The sequence below is a fragment of the Hemicordylus capensis genome, chromosome 3 (genome assembly GCF_027244095.1).
Source record: "Hemicordylus capensis ecotype Gifberg chromosome 3, rHemCap1.1.pri, whole genome shotgun sequence".
NCBI classification, from domain to species: domain Eukaryota; kingdom Metazoa; phylum Chordata; class Lepidosauria; order Squamata; family Cordylidae; genus Hemicordylus; species Hemicordylus capensis.
In genome coordinates, this window is record NC_069659.1 from 165,022,581 (window position 1) to 165,034,949 (window position 12,369).

A 12,369-nucleotide genomic window follows, 5' to 3' on the forward strand; every position below is an offset into this window, starting at 1 on the left:
GCGACCATAAAAGAGATGTGACACTATCAAATCTACGGCCACCCATGAGAAAGCAGGCCGCTGCATTTTGGACTAGCTGAAGCTTCCGAATCATTTTCAAATGCAACCCTAGGTAGAGCGCATTACAGTAATCCAAATTAGAGGTAACGAAGGCATGAGTTACTGTTGCCAAAGACTGCCAGTCAAGAAAAGGCCATAACTAGCAAACCAGCTAAAGCTGGCCAAAGGCACCCCTGGCCACAACCTCCACCTGCTGTTTAAGCAGGAGCCGTGAGTCTGGAAGGACCCCCAGATCACAAACTGTCTCTCTCAAGGGAAGTACAACCCCATCAAGAGATCAACTCACATATGTCAATTGGCCAGATTGCAAACTGAACAAGAGCAACTCAGTTTTGGAGGGATTTTGGCCCATTCAGGTCCTGATAGCCTCTAGGCCAGCATATGAACGGCATCACCTGTTTGGCCAGAGGTTGAGATATAAAGCCAAGTTTCATCAGCATATTGTTGAAAACTTACCCCCCAACTAATGGATGACCAGGCCCAGTGGCTTCATGTAGATGTTAAAGAGAATGAGTGCAAGGACCGAGCCCTGTGGAATCCCACGAGGAAGGGGCCAGGGTGCAGAACACTCACGCCCAATCGACACCAACTGGAATCACCCAGTGAAATAGGACCGGAACCACTGAAGAACTGTGCACCCAAGGCCCAGCCCACAGGTGTTCCAGAAGGATATCATGGTCGATGATATCGATGATATCAAAAGCTGCTGAGAGATCAAGAAGAACCAAGAGAGGTGCGGTTTCCCACATCAAGGTTACAATAAAGGTCAACCAACAGGGCGACTAATGCCATTTCAGTGCTGAGCTGTGGCTTGAAACCCAACTGGCAAGGGTCCAGAAAATCAGTTATCTCCAGGACTCTCACCCACTGAGCACAAACCACCTTCTCCAAAATCTTACCAAGAAAAAAAAAGATTGGAGATCAGACAATAGTTATCCAGATTGTCAGGGTCAAGAGAAGGCTTCTTCAGGAGAGGATAGACCACCGCCTCTTTCAGGACTGATGGAACGGACCCCTGCCAAAGAGAAGAATGTCTCCTGAAACCAGAAAAGAACATTCCCCCTCTCAGCCCTAACGAGCCAGGAGGGACAAGGGTCCAAGCTAGCGGTCGCTGTGCCCACGTTGGCGAGAATCCTGTCCAAGCCTCAGCAAACTCAAAGGTATCCCAGATAGTATCACAAGACCCAGCTTTTATTACCTCAATGCATACTGAGCAATTGGAGTCCAACTCCGACTGAAGGTGAACAACTTTATCAGTGAAAAACCTGATAAAAAACCTGATCAGTGAAAAACATGTCACAGCGGCCAGATGGAAGATTATCTAAAGATGGAAGATTATCCAAATTTCAGCAGTAGATGTAAACACAGCTGTGATGTTTCCACAATTGCTCCACCTTAATAAATGGTACCTCTGAAACTTTTGGCATCTGGTCTGGCACTGGAGGCACCCAGTAATAGCTGGAATGACTGGCAATGGAACATCAGCCTATATAGAGGGATGTGTACAAAACTGGTTTTGCCAGTTCACCTTAAAACTGGACCAAATTCAAGCCAAACTGGCCAAGCTCGGTTTTGTGCCCGGTTGAACTGGACCAGATTTGAGTTCAAACTGAGTTGATTCAAACGGCCTGGAGCTCTACTGATAAAGGGGAATCCAAGGAGGATTCCCCTTTACCAGTAAAGGGACAGGGAGTCTTGCCTAAGGGTAGAGTGGGCAGGAGGGGAGTAAGTAAGTACTTACAAGTGCCACCCACATTTGTAACTACGTTGCCATGCAACTGGTCACACAAATGGCTTCTCCACATTAGCGGAGGTCACTAAAATGCCCTATCCACCCCCAGCAAAGTAGCTCTAGTAACTGTTGCTGGTGTCTATCTTGTTTTTGTTTTTAGACTGTGAACCCTTTGGGGACAGGGATCCATCGTATTTATTTATTATTTCTCTGTGTAAACTGCCCTGAGCCATTTTTCAATCAATCAATCAATCAATCAATCAATCAATCAATCAAATAAATAAATAAAATGGCCTCCATGCATGTGCACAGGCCAGAACCAAGTCACTGCCAGCCCATGCTACTCTGGGGGAGGCCAAGGGGGGGGGGAGCCACTGCTACCCCTGCCACACACCTCTGGCAGCCGCTGCCACTGGTGATGGCACTTGTAAGTACTTACTTACTCCCTTCCCACCCGTTCTACCCTTAGGCAAGCCCCCCTTCCCCTTTAGCAGTAGAGCTCCTCCGAGCTGGCTTGGATCAAACTGGGCCTGGTTTGGCTCAAACCCGGACTGGCTGAGGCCAGTCTGGATCTACCCTGAACCTGTCGAGTCAAGCCCAGCTCAAATTGAGCCTGCTCTCACACCTATCTATGCATTTATACTTTAAAACATTTCTCGGGGCTCTAAAACAGCATTCCTTCAGGTTTAGCACATGGAAGCCTCACTGATTTCAGCTCAGCACATGCTTCAGTGTCTCTCATTGAAATCAACAGGGCTTCAAGGCGCTTAACTTCAGTTGAATCATGCTCACACGTTTTATTGCAGAGAATAAACAATGGATGTATTTCAAATGGGAAGTGGGGGTGAAGGAATAAGAACAGGGAGATGCTGCACTGGTTGGAAATGCAGCAGGGGGGTGGTAGAAAATCAAGTGAGTATTATCTCCATATTTGTTTTCTATTCAATTTCCATGCTTGAAGAACTAAAACTTTAATATTAAAGTGCTAAATTAGACTGTGTATATCAGCAGGCTAATAGTACTCTGCAGCATGTATAATAAACTGTCCCATTGCTTTTCCAAATAATCATTAATGAATTAATGAAAGGCTCTTGCTCTCTCTCTTTTTTGTACACTGTAACATAATGAGATATACAGCATTTAGGCCTTTTAAAGATTTAGGAGCTCTATTATTGAAAAATAATTATTACCCTACAACAGTAATTAAATGTAATTTGCATGAAACTGACACATTTTCTTATCTGTGGCAACGTTAACAGTTCTTTATTGCTAACCACTCTATGATTTTTAATAAGGACTGTTTAAAAAAAAGGAAAAAGGAAAGAGGATCTTAACAAATAAACATTTGGGATCGAGTAAAACAGTCCAGGTTTAAAAAATACCCAGATCAACAGGTAGACTTGGTAACCAGCAATAGTGCACTGAATGAAAGTTAAGGGTTTGCACTTCAAACTGTCCCTTCAGTTCCAAAGATTTCCTTGAGGTTCCTTGGTACCATTCCCCATCATGCTTTGCAAAAGTATACTCCAAATTACTGAGGTTTTAATATATTCTGGCATATAGGTCTCAAAACATGCAAGTCCAAACAGTGAAGTGATCAAATGAAAATGACCACCCACCCACATCTCAAATCAAATGTTCTAAAAACAGAGTCCTCTGATAACATATGTAGAGAATCTGAATAAATGTAGATTAAATATTGAATAAGTGTAGTTGAATAAAAGCAGATGAAAAGTGTATTTAACTATTTACCTGTGCTGAGTTTGCCCATATAAGCCAGAAGAGTTAAGGGTGTTGGGTAATCATTTCCTTTTTTCCTTATCTAATTTTAATTCACACTGTATTCCTGACTGTAAAGATGACCTATAAAGCAATGTTTGGGTTCTCCCATACACACTTACTGGGTTAAGAAGCCCTATTAAACACAAGGCAGGGTGTTTAACCCCATCGCCGGTTCCCCCCTTCCGCCATTTTATTCCTGCCTGCCGCTGCTTTCTTTCCCGGCGGCCAACCACCCTCCCGTCCCGTCTTCTCCCACCCACTGGCCGCCCGCCTGTACCCACTGCTGTCCCAACTGACCGCCCCTGTCACCGGTTTCTCCCCCCCCCCACCCACTCACTCACTGGCCACTCGTCCCCTTCGCTGGTTTCTCCCCTGCCTGCCCCGTTGCCCGTTTCTCCCCCGCCCGCCCGCCCCCATCGCTGGTTTCTCCCCCACCCATCCCCATTGCCGGTTTCTCCCCCGCCCACCTGCCTACCCACCCCCATCACTGGTTTCTCCCCCACAAGCCAGCCCATTCGTCCCCATCACTATCTGGCTGGTGAACTCTTGCAAGAGCTGCCATGCATGGAATTAGCGACGGGTATGTTTAAGATAATAATATATATTGATTACTTCATATATTCTGGGACTGAGTTTTTATAACAGGCTCTAGGTTGTCTTCATGAGCTCTAGGGATGAACTCTGACCAGCACTAGAATAAATTAAATTTGCTACACTCCTTCAGGAGTGTGTCTGATGCCATGCAGAGGACTTATAATATCTGGACCTTTTCCTGCTTTTAAAGCTTTTAGCAGTCACTCTTCACACATTTTAAAGTTCTCTCCAAAATCAAAAGCTAGAAAAGTACTTTTGAGGAAAGAATGAGCACCCATTTTCTCAGGACTCTAACAGTGTATTTGGTGTTCAAAACTCTTTTCGTGCTTCTCTGTAATGTCTGAAGTGCATGGAGACTCCTATATCTCCTCAAGGGGCAGATGTCTGAAACAGAAGTTCAGCACTCTGGAGAGTGTGTGGTGGGGCAAGGAGGGATGTGCACAAAACTGGTAGCATATGAGATTTTCAATGACAAACCATGAATCCACTCTCATTAGCTACCAGAGAGAGAAAAATAATTAACAATATTTCAAATATTCATAAAAAATCATAGGAGTGTCCAATTGCTTCATGGTTTGGATGGTTGTTGGCACCCATGGGTGCTCCACAATAGGGAATAATGGGCTCGTTCGAGTCCCATTATACCCTATGAGAAAAAATAAAAATAAATTTCAAAAATTCATTAAAAATCGTACGAGTGTCCGATTACTTTGGGGTTTGGGTGGTAGGTACCTATGGGTGCCAGCTACCATCCCACCCACTTTTGGAGGTTTGAACCAGTTCAAACTAGTTCAAATCTAACCCCCCTAGTTTGGTTCGAATTCAAACCTGCAGCTCGAACTTGATGACTGGTTCAGTTTGAATTTGAACCATCAAACCGAACCGGTTCGCACATCCCTAGGGGCAAAGTAAGAATAGGGAGGGGAAAGGAGCCTCTCTCCATGTATTAAGCATCCTATAGGTTTTTGGGCTCTTGAGGAGCCAGAGAGGCTTGCCCAATGCTTCAGTGAGCATGGGCACAACCAAGAAAACATTAAGGATGCCCCAAGTCTTATTGAAATAAATATAATTGACATGCAGAGTTAAATTTCTTTGATTTCAGCAGGATTCAAAGTTGCATACACTTCTCAAGATTGCACTCCACATCTTAAAAATTATATTGGGAATATTGGTTTTCCTAAGATGTGGACAGATCCAACAGGCTCTTACCTGCTTCCCAAGTGCAATGGTGCAAATTATGGCTTGCACCACTGTAGCTTATTATCATTTGCCATATTTATTCTGAGTACATAGCCGAATGAACTAATACAAATGAAAGTGATTTCAACCTGTGTTATTTAAATCACAGGCAGGAGGGGCTGGAAATAAAGAACTGATTTAAATCAAATTATTCATTTATATTTCAGCTCTTCCCTTAAAAAAAAAAAAAAGCAACTCCCTACATGGTAACTGATTTAGATATTAATTGTGAGTTTTTCAGCTCTTCCAAGTATCATCCCAGTTATATCCCAGAATCCATGCCATGTACTCCATTCCTTGTTAGGAAAATTTCTAATCCACCTGGTTTAATGAAGAGTCATCTCCAACATTAGCTTTGGAGCACCAGCCAATTGACATGAAATGTTGCTATTATCTCAGTGAACCTTCCTGCCAACAGTCTCTGAAACACAAACTTCCTAGGCTATTCCCTGGACAATGCAAGGGAATAAACAGAGTAAATGATGCTGTCAATAATTATTTTAGACTTTGCTCTGCTGAAGATAACTGCATCTATTTCCACTGGTCTCAGCTAACATTTTAATTCACTTGGGCAATGAGGCTATAGGAACATCAACATAAGCATCTACTGTAACTGTGGATCGATGAAAGAATTAATTGCTGCCACTGCTAAATGTACTAAAATTGTTGCTCTAGAGAGCCATGTTCAAAGTCAGTTTAGGTGACAAATGAAAAAGGGATGCACTGAATATTTGTTGATTTACAAATGGCCATCTTCCTTGAAGATAACTGAGATACCTTGGAAGAACTTTAGAAAGACAATTGTAAAAGTCTATTTGCTAGATTTGCTAGAGATCGGGGTTGGACTTTGAGCAGCTGAATTTTGTAATATTTTCACCAACATGAAGTGGTGAAATTGAAAGTGGATCATCCAGTGATCCAATAACAACACAAGATAAGAAATCCAGTGGTCCCTCTGCTCAGATGAATGACTTGTCACCTTTCCTAAGAAGGGTCCACCCTGGCTGAATATGAATGGGAGACTACAGGGCCATTCACATGGCCTACTGGGTGGGTGGGAGGAAGGCTTCCCAAGCCATGCCTCCCCCCCGCCACGCCCAAACAAGCCTGGTAAGCCTGGTGGGAACACGCTCTGCACTCCCACACGACCAGCCATGCTCCATGCAACACTGAGCAGGGCAGACTGATCTGAGGCTGGGACTCATCATCCCAGCCACCAGTGAATCCCACAATGCAGCATGCAACACATGCACTGCACTGGGGGATTTCCCCAAGAGACGGGCACTCTAGACATCTATCTCTGTGTGTGGCCAGGCTGGAAGCAGCCTGTGTTTGCAAATGAGCAGAGGTAAGGGAGCAATTGCTCCTTGAACCTCAGCTGGGCTTAAAAGCCAGGCTAGGCTGTACGGGCCCATTCCCAGTGGTTCTCACACGCAGCCTAACCCAGACTGGGTGTCCCATGCCTGGGTTAGGCTGCATGTGAGAACAGCCTCTACATGTGTGAGTGCTGTAAGATATTCCCCTTAGGGACCTCATGCAGAAGGTTGCAAGTTCCCTCCCTGGCATCTCCAAGAGAGGGCTGAGAGAGATTCCTGCCTGCAACCTTGAAGAAACCGCTGCCAGTCTGTGTAAACAACACTGAGCTAGATAGAACAATGGTCTGACTCAGTATATGGCAGCTTCCTACGTTCCTAAGAGGTCACCCAATAAAACCAATCGGCAGTAAACTCAGGAGAGAAATAACAGGATATTCCATGACCAGGTAAATGCTTTTACCCATTAACTTGGGTCTGAGTAAATGCTTCCTAACTATACAGTTCCTTCCAACAGCCTCATTAGCATGTAACACACCTCCTAAGAGGTCAGAAGTTGCTTACATGGGACTATTCAGCTGCAAATAATTATGGAGGCACTTAAAGTTCATGTAAATATTGTTGAACACCATGTGTCCCACACATTTATGAAATCTAGATGGCACAATACTGTAGTAGATTGACCTCTGGTTGGAATGATTCTGGACTAGTCTGGATGACCCATATGATAATATATAGTAGATAATTTTAATTTTCTTCTAGATTATCAGCTGTGCTTTCATGAGGATTATCTTCTAATATACAGAAACAACTAGCAGAAGAGATGCAAGTGTTCTTAACCACCTTCCATTTGAAGTAATGCTCCTATCTTCAGAACAATTCTCAGGAACAACACATACTCTGAACAGCAGCCCGGGGTGATCTCTTTGTTGCTGGAAGGTACCAGTTCAGATTGCTGAAGAGTTTGAATAGTCTCCCTTCCTTGCACTTTAAATCAAGGGTGTCAGACAGAAGGCCAAGCCTCTTTCTTCCATGCCAGTTTTGTATGGGGAGGGATTTTTTTTTTAAAATGTAGGGGATCATTCAAATATTTAATTTTCCACCCACAGTCGGAAGCAATATAGTCCCTGACATCATGCGTAGCTTCTGCGTCAGCTGGTTCTCAGCTAACTCTTGTGTGTAACACATATCTGTTGTGTTAAGACATTGTCTTAGCTATCGTGTATAGAGACCCTACAGGTAAGGGGACAAAAACACAGAACAGGCAATTTCAGGTGATGAAATGCTTGTTGCAATCCTGAAAAAGGATTATTCTGTGTTCCTGTAGAGAAGGACTTCCTAAGGAGCTTTGCTGCTTAATTAAATTTTGCATTCCATCTCTATGATACAGCCTTAGGTCAATTTTAAAGGAATTCCCAGCAATAGTTAAAAAGAATATTTCCCTTCCATCTAGTCTCTCATTCAACCACTATACAAGGACTGTGGCTATTAATTCAATAGGACTACCTTGACATTTAAACATGTGTCTCTCACTTCACAAATGTGGTCTAGCTCTCCACTCTTCCTACCCCCTGAGCTCTTTTTAAAAAGGAGCTATGTACCTTTTAAGGTCACCTGTCAAATGTCAGGCAAGCATGTATAATCGGAAAATCCCCTTCCAGTAGTGGCCCTGCCTAAGACTGAGTCAAACTATTTGATGGCTTGAGGAAATATTTTCAGAGGTGTCTTTCCCCCTCCCCCATTCCATGATTTTAAAGAATAATTGTAAAAATGCTCTTCTGTGCATTTATATTAACTCTCCCCCCTCTTTCTCAGTTGATTTAATTTCTCCTCAGTGGCATTACCTGATCAAAGCCAATCTGATTGGCTATGTTGTGTAGTGACATCATCCAATTCACTATATGATTACACACCACCCAATCTAGCAAAGACCTAGCAAAGATTTGACCAATCTAGCAAAGATAGCAAGACTCACAATTGATTTCATTTTCCTCCAGTGACACCATCACCGAGAAGAATGTGATTCTTGGTATGTAGCTTTAAGATGCCATTCCATTCCTTTAGGACCCCTGATTGGTTGGGCTCGTCCATGTTCCTAGACCAGGAAAGAAAAATATGCAGTACTTGTAGAATGGATTTGAAGTAGCAGGGCCATAACTCAATGGTAGAACACATGATTTGTATGTAAAACCCCAGGTTCCATATCTGGCTTTTCCAGCAGGGGCATAGCTACTATTGAACAATGGAGGACAAATGTACCTGGGCCCCTGAGGGAGGGGGTGGGAGACAGCTTGCTCTTTGCGCTCACACTCACACCTTTCTGAAAAAGAAAAGGAGGCAGGGACCCATCTTCACTTTTTGTCCCAGAGCCTACTTCAGCCTTGCTATGCCTCTGATTTCCAAGTAGGACAGGGAAAACCATGGAGAGTCACCTTGGTGATCTGGTCCATGGCCTCCTGTCTCTGGTGGGCCTCCAAATGTTGTGGGGGGGGGCCTCCCCAGAGCCCTGCCACTGCCCTGTGCCTGCCGCAGCGCTGCCCCACTGTGCCGATATTTGCCATTTGCATGACTGGGGGGTGGGGGACGAGCTGAGCAGGCCTGCCCCATGGTGGCATGGCGGGCACAGCGGCTGGTGGGCCTGTCCATCTGGGTGCACCTGCCCATGTTGCCCAGGAAAGAGTGGGCGAGAACGTGGAACAGCTTGCGGCTCTGGGAAGCTGCAGCTCATTCCTCCAAATGGGCTGCGGGTGAGCCTGCTGCCTAGCAGGAGAGGGGAGGAGAGTAGGCAGGTGGATAGGGGTGCTAGTTGGAACTGCCACTCGCTTGCCTGCTTCGGGCAGAGTGTGGGGCTCTGGGGAGCCCACCCAGAAATTTTGGATGCCCCCCACCGGACACATAAGCAGCGGTGGGGCAGCAGCAGGTATTCTTAAAAAAATTAAAGGGGGTGCTCACGGTGGTGGGGGTGGGGCCTCCTATGCCCTTCAGGTCCAGGCTGATTTTGGACCTAGGTGCTCCACTGCCAGGTTGTTGTGGAGAGAATGAAGTATCTGCTCAGCGGACAAAGCTAAGATAAAGAGGCCTTTGGGAAAGGGCCAAATGAAGCAAATCAATTGTCCCATGGTTTTAAGATGTGAACATTTTGAAACTACAAGTGGAGCATTTAAACAGAAAACACAGCAGATAGTCAAAACAAGTGGAGGTTGATTTCTTGAGAGCATTTCTGTTCAGTTTTCTCAATGAGATTTCTAAAAGTGACTTACAATGCATGATGCATTATTATGAAAATAGTGTTTATACTTGTCGATGAGAACTACAGCTCTTCACAAGAGAAGTGATGGTGCCTATGGGATTCTTCTTTCAGTGACTCTGCTAGCATTTACTGGTGGTTGAGTTTCTTCAGAGAACCTACTTACTGCATAGGTACTGTTGTAGCTGCCTTATTTCGAGTTAGACCATTGGTCCATCTAGCTCAGTAGAGCATCTACAGAAAGTCCCAGGTTCAATCCCTGGCATTTCTAGGTAGGGCTGAGAGAGACTCCTGTCTGCAGCCTTGGAGAGTATAGTGTAGTATTGTCTACACTATACTCTCCAAGGCTGCAGACAGGAGTCTCTCCCAGCCCTACCTAGAAATGCCAGGGATTGAACCTGGGACTTTCTGTAGATGCTCTACCACTGAGCTATGGTCCCATCCCCTAGAAGGAATATCTTACAGGAAACAGTGCTTGCATGTAGTTACCCATCCAAATGTAAACCTGCTTAGCAAAGGGGACAGTTCATACTTGCTACTGCAAGGCCAGCTCTCCTTCATAGGAACATAGGAAGCTACCATATACTGAGTCAGACCATTGGTCCATCTCGCTCAGTATTGGAGAAGCCAGGGAGGGAACTTGGAACCTTCTGCTCTTCCCAGAGCGGCTCCATCCCCTGAGGGGAATATCTTACAGTACTCACACTTCTAGTCTCTCATTCATATGCAACCATCTGCTTAGCTAAAGGGACAAGTCATGCTTGCTACCACAAGAGCAGCTCTCCTCTCCGTACGTTCCAAGGGCTCGCCAGATGGTGAGCATTGGCAAGATGATCTCCTTTTCTCTAGCCACCAGACTTTGACAGTTAAGTTAGGGTCCTGTACCATTACATTATTTTGGAGAGGGGCTGCAGCTCAGTGGTAGAACAACGCTTTTAATACCTAAAATTTCCTGGTACCTACCTACAAGTAGCCACCTAATGGTGCAGCGGGGAAGTAACTTGCCTAGGGAGCAAGAGGTTGCTGGTTCAATCCCCGCTGGTATGTTTCCCATGGGAAACACCTATATCAAGCAGCAGCGATATAGGAAGATGCTGAAAGGCATCATCTCATACTGCGTAGGAGATGGCAATGCTAAACCCCTCCTGTATTCTACCGAAAGAAAACCACAGGGCACTGTGGGCACCAAGAGTCGACACCGACTTGACGGCACACTTTACTTTTACAAGTAAAGAGATGCCAAGTAACACTCTGGGTGATCTGGAGAACAGCAGCCAATTAGAGTAAGAAGCACCAGGCTTGATAGACCAATGTTTCTGCTCAGTATGAGGCAGTTTCATATCTTTTTTTAAAAAATCAGCTTATGATGTGGCAGGGCACAGTTTGTGGATTTCAGATGCCCAGATCTTCACAGATTATAAGATCAACAGGCAGAGGAAGTTTTCCTTTTGGGCTTTTTAATTATCAATAAGCTGATTTAGTTGCCTTTTCATGTATTATTCGTAGTAGCTGCTTCTTCCTGACTTAAAAAAGTGTTTATATATGCAAGGTATCTAATAATACCTAGTCAGCTCCCAAATGATTTATCTTTTAGTTTGCAAATTACATTAACGACATAATTAATAACTCAGATATTAAAAACTAAGTATGTCAGAGCAGCATGTCATGTAATCAATGGCTACAAATCGGTTTGTCTCTTATTTAATGATTTTTTCCCTAAGAGGATGAATCTATAAAAACAGAAGAGTCAATCAATGAGGAGGTTGCATACATTGTCTCCCTTATTTGCAGCGTTGGAAACTGAAGTTGTCTTTATTGTTTAAACGTTAGAAATTGGAAATCAATTCAGGAGTAGAAACAGAAGGGAAAATGTATTAGTGGTAGGAGGGAAAAGTGTTGGTATCTGCAAAATCTTATCAAATGATCACACTTGGACTAAGTGCTGAATGCAGGAGATGCTTCTGAAACAATCATTGCTTGCACACAAACCTTAAACATGAACAATGCTTTGAAAAATTAGTTTTTAAGGAGGCGCGCTATTTCTCCGAACTATAATGTACTAAGAGAGCTCCTATAAATCAGTGAAGTCTTTTGACAAGTCCAGTTCATTCTCCATTCTCCTTACGGCCAAACGAGGTTTCACCAGCATTCCTTAATGTAACATTGAGTCCTGTGTTCTTCACTACAAGGCCTGTGAGTCAGTGGCAGCTTCCATCAACCCTAAGTGCAGCTTCCTGACTGATTGGTTATTAGACCTGTGCAAGGTTTCAGCAAAAGCCAAATACTATGCATAGCTCCCCTGGCACTGTGCAGAGGCGACCATATCCACCGTGCAGTGCTGCACTTTCCCTAGCACTCCTGCAGCTACTTTGAGAGAAATGGAACCCTTTCAAGCCACAGGG